This window comes from Ammospiza caudacuta, chromosome 34 (genome assembly GCF_027887145.1).
Source record: "Ammospiza caudacuta isolate bAmmCau1 chromosome 34, bAmmCau1.pri, whole genome shotgun sequence".
NCBI lineage: Eukaryota > Metazoa > Chordata > Aves > Passeriformes > Passerellidae > Ammospiza > Ammospiza caudacuta.
In genome coordinates, this window is record NC_080626.1 from 2609777 (window position 1) to 2616762 (window position 6986).

A 6986-nucleotide genomic window follows, 5' to 3' on the forward strand; every position below is an offset into this window, starting at 1 on the left:
GCTGTGGGACCGGGTGACACTGACCTGCCAGGGTTCAGGGAACACCGGTGCCACCAACCTGGTACAAGGAGGAGCGGCACTTGTGGCAGGAGGGATGAGACCACTTCACTGTCACCAAAAGTGGCACCTACACATGTGAGAGACCTGGCACCGGACTCAGCCTCCCCCGTGACAGTCTCAGACGGTGAGGGGGGTTTGGGTTCCCCCAGCCTGGCACCCACAGTGACCCCAAGGGCTCTGGGTGGGCTCTGCTCCATGGGTTACCTCCTGTGTGACTAGAGCCTGTGCCCTGCTCTGAGGACATCCAAGAGCTTCCCAGAGTGAGGAGACTTGTCTCTCACAATGGCTGGCTCCTGGTGTCACCTGGTGCCATCATGACCCTCCTGATGCCCCTGGTGTGACAGGTCCCCTCTGTCCCCCAGACTGGCTGGTGCTGCAGGTGCCAGCATGGGCGCTGCTGGATGGGAACACACTGACACTGCGCTGCCGGAGCTGGCAGAACAAACGCCTCACGCACGTGCACTTCTACCATGGAGAGAAGCATCTGAAGGGGCCCCATGACAGACCGAGCTGTCCCTGTCCCCCCTGCAGCTGCACCACAGTGCCCACTGCACCTGCAAAGGCTATGGAGTGTCACACTGGAGTGAGTCGAAGCCTGTGACAGTGACAGTGCACAATGAGTACAGGGATGGGGACAGGGAAGCCCAACATCCTCCGAGGCCTTCCCCTCTCTGCCAGAAACCTTCATCCCTCCCTTTACTCCTCCCTGGCTCACCCAAAATTTCCCAAGTCCCTCTTGGTTTCCCCCAGGACTGCCCAGTTCCCCCCGAAGATCCCTCATCCCTCCCTTTGTCCTCCCCATCCCTCCATGGATTCCCCACCTTTTCCAAGGTCCCTGCTCCACCCTCTCGCCTCTCTTCCTTCCCTGGGTCCTCCTCCCCATCTCTAAACCCCAAATCATTCCCTGAGTCTCCTCAGTCTCTCGCCTGGTTTCCCATCCCTGCCTGGGTCTTTCCCTATTTCCACGGTGTCTCGCCATTGTCCCCAGGTCCCAACATGCCTCCCATGGTCCCCTTCTGCTCACTGGCATCCTCTCTGCTCCCCTCTAATCCCCCTCTTTCCCCTCCCATGTCCCCCACCCCTCCTGAGTCCCCAATCCCTCCTGTGTCCCCCTGCAGGGGTCCCGCCCTCAGGGGTGTCCTTTTCAGCACAGCCCCCCGGGGGACAGGTGGCACTTGGGGACTGCCTGGTGCTGAGCGGTGCAGTGGCCATGGGGACAGGTCCCCTGTCCTTCTCCTGGCACCGGGAGGGCTCGGGGACACCACTGGGCACCAGCCCCAGCCTGGAGCTGCGCCATGTTGGGGACAATGACAGCGGCCAGTACCGGTGCCGGGTCAGCGACGGGGACAGTGTGGCCAAGAGTGATCCCCTGAATGTCACCGTACTGGGTGAGCAGGACCCTCGGGCCGGGGGTGACCCCACCCATGGCACCCCCATCCCACCTTGCCATGTGCCAGCCCTGTCCGTGTCCCCGCAGTGCCCGTGGCCAATTCCACCATCACCCCCGGTGCCCTGTCACACCAGGTACATGCAGGTGACAATGTAACCCTGTGCTGCTCACTGCAGGTGGGCTCAGCCCCTGTCACCTTCACCTGGCTGCACAACGGGCAGGAGGTGGCCTGGGGTCCCCTCCTGGAGCTCAGGGACATCAAAGTGGGACATTCGGGCACCTACCAGTGCGTGGCCACCAACCAGCTGGGACAGGACGGGCACCGCGTGTTCCGGGCACTCAGCCCTGAGCTGGCCCTGGAGGTGACACCTGGCTCACCCAGGGTCACAGGTGGGGTCACATGGGGTCACCGGGGTGTTCAGGACTCCTGCAGTTCAGGATGACCCCAATGTGTCCCCTCTGTCCCCAGCAGTGGCTGTGAATGTTGGCAGGACCCTCCTGTTCCTGCTCCTGCTCCTGGCTGTCATCGGGGGCTGTCACTGGTGGCACCGCCAGGGTGGGTGACATTGGGGGGGCATGGGGGTCCTGGAGTGAGGGGGAGACCCCAGAGTGGGAGCAGAGTTCAGCAGCACCCAGGGTCCCTGAGCTGAGCTGGGGGACACTGAGCCTGCAGTGACCTCATCTGGGGGTCCTGGGGGATTTGGGGGGAGTTTGGAGGGTCTTGGTTGGGCTCCAGGGCCATCCCTGGGTGGACTTTGAAGAACATTGGTGTGGCACTGGGAGGTCCTGCAGAGTTTGGAGGAGCTCCTGGAGGGCTGTGAAGGGATGATGGATGATCTTTTTGGGTCCTGGGGGAGTTAGGGGGTGCCTCTCCTTCCAGGTTTGCTGTTCTGCGAACTCAGAGGGTTTGGGACACCAGGAGGAGTATGGGGCCCTGTGGTGTTGCAGAAGTTCTGGGGGCTTCAGGGGTTCTTAGAGTGTCCTGGGGGAATCAGGGGTCCATTGGGGATCGGGGCTGCAGTGGAGATTTGTGAGTCCCATGTGTGGTTGGAGTTGCCGAGGTCCAGGAAGGTTCAGGGGTCCCGGTGTCCCCTTGGTCACCCCCTCCCCTTTTCCTTGCAGCCACCAAAAAACCCCAGGACAGGTGAGTGGGGGGCTCATGCTTGGACTCCCCTTTCCCTTTCCCCAGACTACTGAGCCCCCCCCCCTTATCCCCCAGGCCTCCCCCGGAGGAGGAGGCCATGCTGGACCCCCACATCATGAGCACCCGTTGGGCAGTGGGAGAATTCGGGGGGGAACAAGGACATGTCACTCACGAGTGTCACCCTCGCCCAGGTCCCCAGAACCGGTGCCACTCTCAGGGTCCCCACAAGTCTCCCCCAGCCCTGCACCACCTCGGGATCCAAAGGTGACCAATGCAGAGCTGTCGGGACCCCAGGAGGGACAGTGGGACTCCCGTGACAATGAGAACATGCTGTGACACTGGGGGGTCTGGGGGTCCCTTCCCCAGTGTACCCCCCGTGTGCCCCCCACCCCCCCTCGGATCCCGTGTTCCCGTGCCCGGAGGGTGGCAACGAGTGGGGGATCCCATGGGGGCCTGCCCAGAGCTCCCCGTTCCAGTGCTCCCAGTATACCCAGGAGCTCCCCTTTACCCTCCCCCCCACCCCAGTGCCAGAGAGCACTGGGGCCGTGTCCCTCTTATTGAACCCAAAACGCAGGTTTTGTTGAAACCGGGTTTTTTTTTTTAGTTCAGTTCTTCCTGGTCAGCTCGGGAACGAACAAGGAGAATCCTGGTAAGGTTTCTGAGCAGATTGTTGTGGGATTCGCAGGATTTTTGGGGCTCCCTCAGTCCCATGGGAGTCACTTCACAGCACCGCTGCAAACAGCGCCCCCTGTCGGTACCCAGGGAAACCGCACCCCCTGTTTCCATGGCAATACACACCCCTTTTTCATAGCAACAGTATCCCATCTCCATGGCAACCGTCCCCCGTTCTCATGTCAGCGGCCCCCTGTCGCCATGCCCTCAGCCCCCTAATCCCATGGCAACAACACCCTTCTGTTGCCACGGCAACAGTCCCCTCCCATTCCCATGCCTACACCCCCCATTCGCACGGTAACAGACCTCCAGGCCCATGGCACCTGTAGCCCCCATTCCCATGCCCACCTCTCCCCGTTCCCATGATAACAGCCCCTCGGTTTCCATGGCAATACCCACACCTTCCCATGACAACAGCCCCGTTCCCATGGTAACACCCCCGTTTCCACGCCCAAAGCGCATGCGCCGCACTCTCCCCGCCTCTGCGTCTCTCTGACTACATTTCCCATCACCCCCCACGGCCCGTGGCGCGCTAATGGCGCTCGACAACTCCGTGGACTCTATTTCCCAGCACTCCCCGCAGTGCGGATGGAAGGGGTGAGTTCCTACGGCAGCGTCGCAGGCCCGTTCTCGTGACGCGCACCGTGCGCGGATGCCAAGATGGCGGACAAGGAGGGCGAAGCGCGGCCGGGGGTGCGGAACGGGGCTGGGGAAGGACCCCCGGGTGGGCCCTGCATCATCCGCATTGTCAAGTCCAAGTTGGGTTACGGCTTTAACGTCCGCGGGTAAGTGAGCGAAGGAGGGCAGCTGCGCAGTGTCATGAGTAAAAAAAGGCTACCCATTTTTTTTGTAAAACGGTTGCAAAGTGAACAGGTTGGACCGGTTGCTGCCAAGGTGGAGTTCTACCTCTTTTGTTATTGTAATCATCTGTCGTTTTCGTTAACTACTCCTTTTGTATCTGTAAGGCCCTGCCTGTGGCTAAGTCGATAGCCCTTCTCCCCGGACAGTGAGAGGAAGGGACATGGTAGGGCGCATCAGAGGGCACGCAAAATAACTTCAGAACCAGCATGCCATGGGAAGCCACTCCACCAAACTTAACAACAAGACCCCCAAAACAACGAGCCAACACAGAATTAAGAGATCAGAGTGATGTCTGGACGTGAGGAGCAAAGTACCGAGCCTGCAGAGATGCTGAGAATTTTTGTTGCCCCTCGCTCTGAGCAAAGACCTCAGGTGGAGCCAAGATCCCGAAACAGCAAAACCTGGAAGTTGAGAAAAGCACCCCACTGCTCTCGTGGGGTTAGGACCCCCAGCTCTGCTGCCTAGGGGACAAAGTTGCACATTTCTCCTCCTCTGACTCCCCCTGGGAGCGATGACGGAGGAGGTCCCGAGGACCCATCGAGCCTCCCAACCTTGAGCTGATCACTTTTCACAAAGGCATTAAAAGGAGATAATGTCTCCTGCCCTGTTTATTTCACGCAGCATCAATGGCGAGCTGTACGTGCCGCTGCAGCGCGTCGGCGCCGTGCTGGGCAGAGGGGGCCGCCGACCGCGCCGGGGTGCGCAAGGGGGACCCGGCATCCTGGAGGTGTGAGCACGGGGGGGCCGCCCAGCCACAGCCCCCCGGCAGCCGGGCCCGGGAACGCGCCCCACACACACGGGCAGTCCCGGGGGAGCGGGAATGGGGGTCCTGAGGGGGCTCTGGGGGCCATGAGGGGGCTCTGAGGGGCCCGGGCTGAGGGGACACTGAGCCCTTGGTGCGGTGTTGGGGTGCTGAGGGGCTCTGCGGGGCCTTTCGGGAGGGGGTCATGAGGGGGATTGGGACCCCTGGCCATTGGGGGGTTTTGGGGGTCGTGAGTGGGCTGAGGATCATGTAATGAGGAGAGACTGGGACCCCCAGCCCTTGCTGGGTGTTGGGGAGGATGGAACAGGAAAGCCTTATAAATATGATTGCCTGGCAAAAGATTTTGAGAATATGAAACTATAAGCGAGATTGAAATGAAAGCAAGTTTTGAAATCCCTTAGTTACTGTACAACTGGAAAACAATAATGTGGCCAGCCAAAGGTAATCCCCTCTTGATGAAACAATACCCTCTGCAAGCAGGCAGGTCCAAGGGTCAGAGCAGACCCTGCAGCTTGGCAGATAGGGCCCAAAGAGTAAGATTTAGAGTTTAAAATGTAACACAGTATGGTAATGTAGTGATTCTTGTAGGTTGTATGGAAATGTTATAGGATATGCATGCTGTAGTAGATTGGTTGATGAGAATCTGAATATTCAACACTGAAGATGATTTATTGTATTGTAACGGGAACTTCGTGCTTCCTCTCTTTTCTTGCTCACTTCTTCATCTTCTCCTCTGTACTTCTTCACCCCCTCCTTTCTACATGCTCTCCGCTCTTAAAGCTTTGTCTTTAACTCTCTTACACTTTAAGCCTCTCTTCTCTTGGGCCTGCTCCGAGCTGTGGCCGGCAGCTGCAAGCAGGGCCCTGCACCCACGCCCTTTGCAATAAACCACAAGTTCCACGACCTGACTGCAGAGATCTCTTGTCTCCATCTGTCCTGACCATGCGTGACCCCCGTCACTCCTACAGAAGCTCTTACAGCTGGGGATTTGGGGGGAATCCTGAGGGGCCTGAGGGCCCTTTGGTGAGGTTTGGGGGTATTGGGGGCTCTGAGGGTCCCCTGGGGAGGAGGGGGAGCCCCGGACCCTTGGTGGGGATCTGGGAGGTCGTGAGGGGGATGACGATCCCTTGGTGAGGGTGGCATGAGAAGGGGTTGAGACCCCCAGCCCTTGGTGGGAATTTGGGGGGGCTCCTGAGGAGGCGCCAAGGGGGCAGAGGATCCCTTGGTGAGGTTTAGGGTCTCCGAAAGGGGGGTCTTGAGGAGGCTGAGGGTGCCTTGCTGAGGCCATCATGAGCTCTTGAGGGGAATTTGGGGGGTTCTGAGGTGGGGGCTGAGCCCAGACTGAGCCCCATAACTCTCACTGGGGGTTTTGGGGGGGGTCTTACAGGAGCCTCTCAAGGGGGAACACTTGGATTCCAACATGGGGAGCCTCTTGTGAAAGTTGGGGAGAGTTTCTAGAGATAAATCCCTTGGATTTCAACGTAGAGACTCCTGGGAAGGGCAGGTGGCATTTTTAGGGATAAACCCCTCGGATTTCAGTGTGAGGACCATCCTGGGGAGGGAAAAGGAGCATTTTTAGGGATAAACCCCTTGGATTCCAACCTGCTGACACTTCCCTCCCATTCCTGGTTCTTGTGTTCTCCAGCTGCTGCTTTTTCACACCCAAAATTGTAACTTTGCCCCAGAAAACATCTTCCCATGGGAATATATTCCTGTTGTGTGGAAACTCATCTTCCTTTCCCCAAAAAAAGTCCCTAAACTTTGTTGCTGAAATCCCGCAAACCCCAGCGTGGGTTTGGTTTTCAGGGATCCCTCCAGATCCTCCCACTGTCGCATTTCACTCTGGGTCAGTTAAGTCCAATTACTGATTAATTCCAGGGATTTCTGAGCTGCAGGAATGTTTTGCTGGCAGTTCTGGAAGTCCAAGGGGTGTGAGGAGCTGTCAGGACCTGCCCATGGCCGGTGAATCCCGCAGAAATCCCAGCTGGGATGTGGCTCTGTCCAGCTGACCCAAATTCCCGATTCTTTGATTTTTCAGTGCAGGAGAAGCGCGGGGAGCAGGAGAAATTCTGGATGTGCCAATTGGGGGAGAAGCG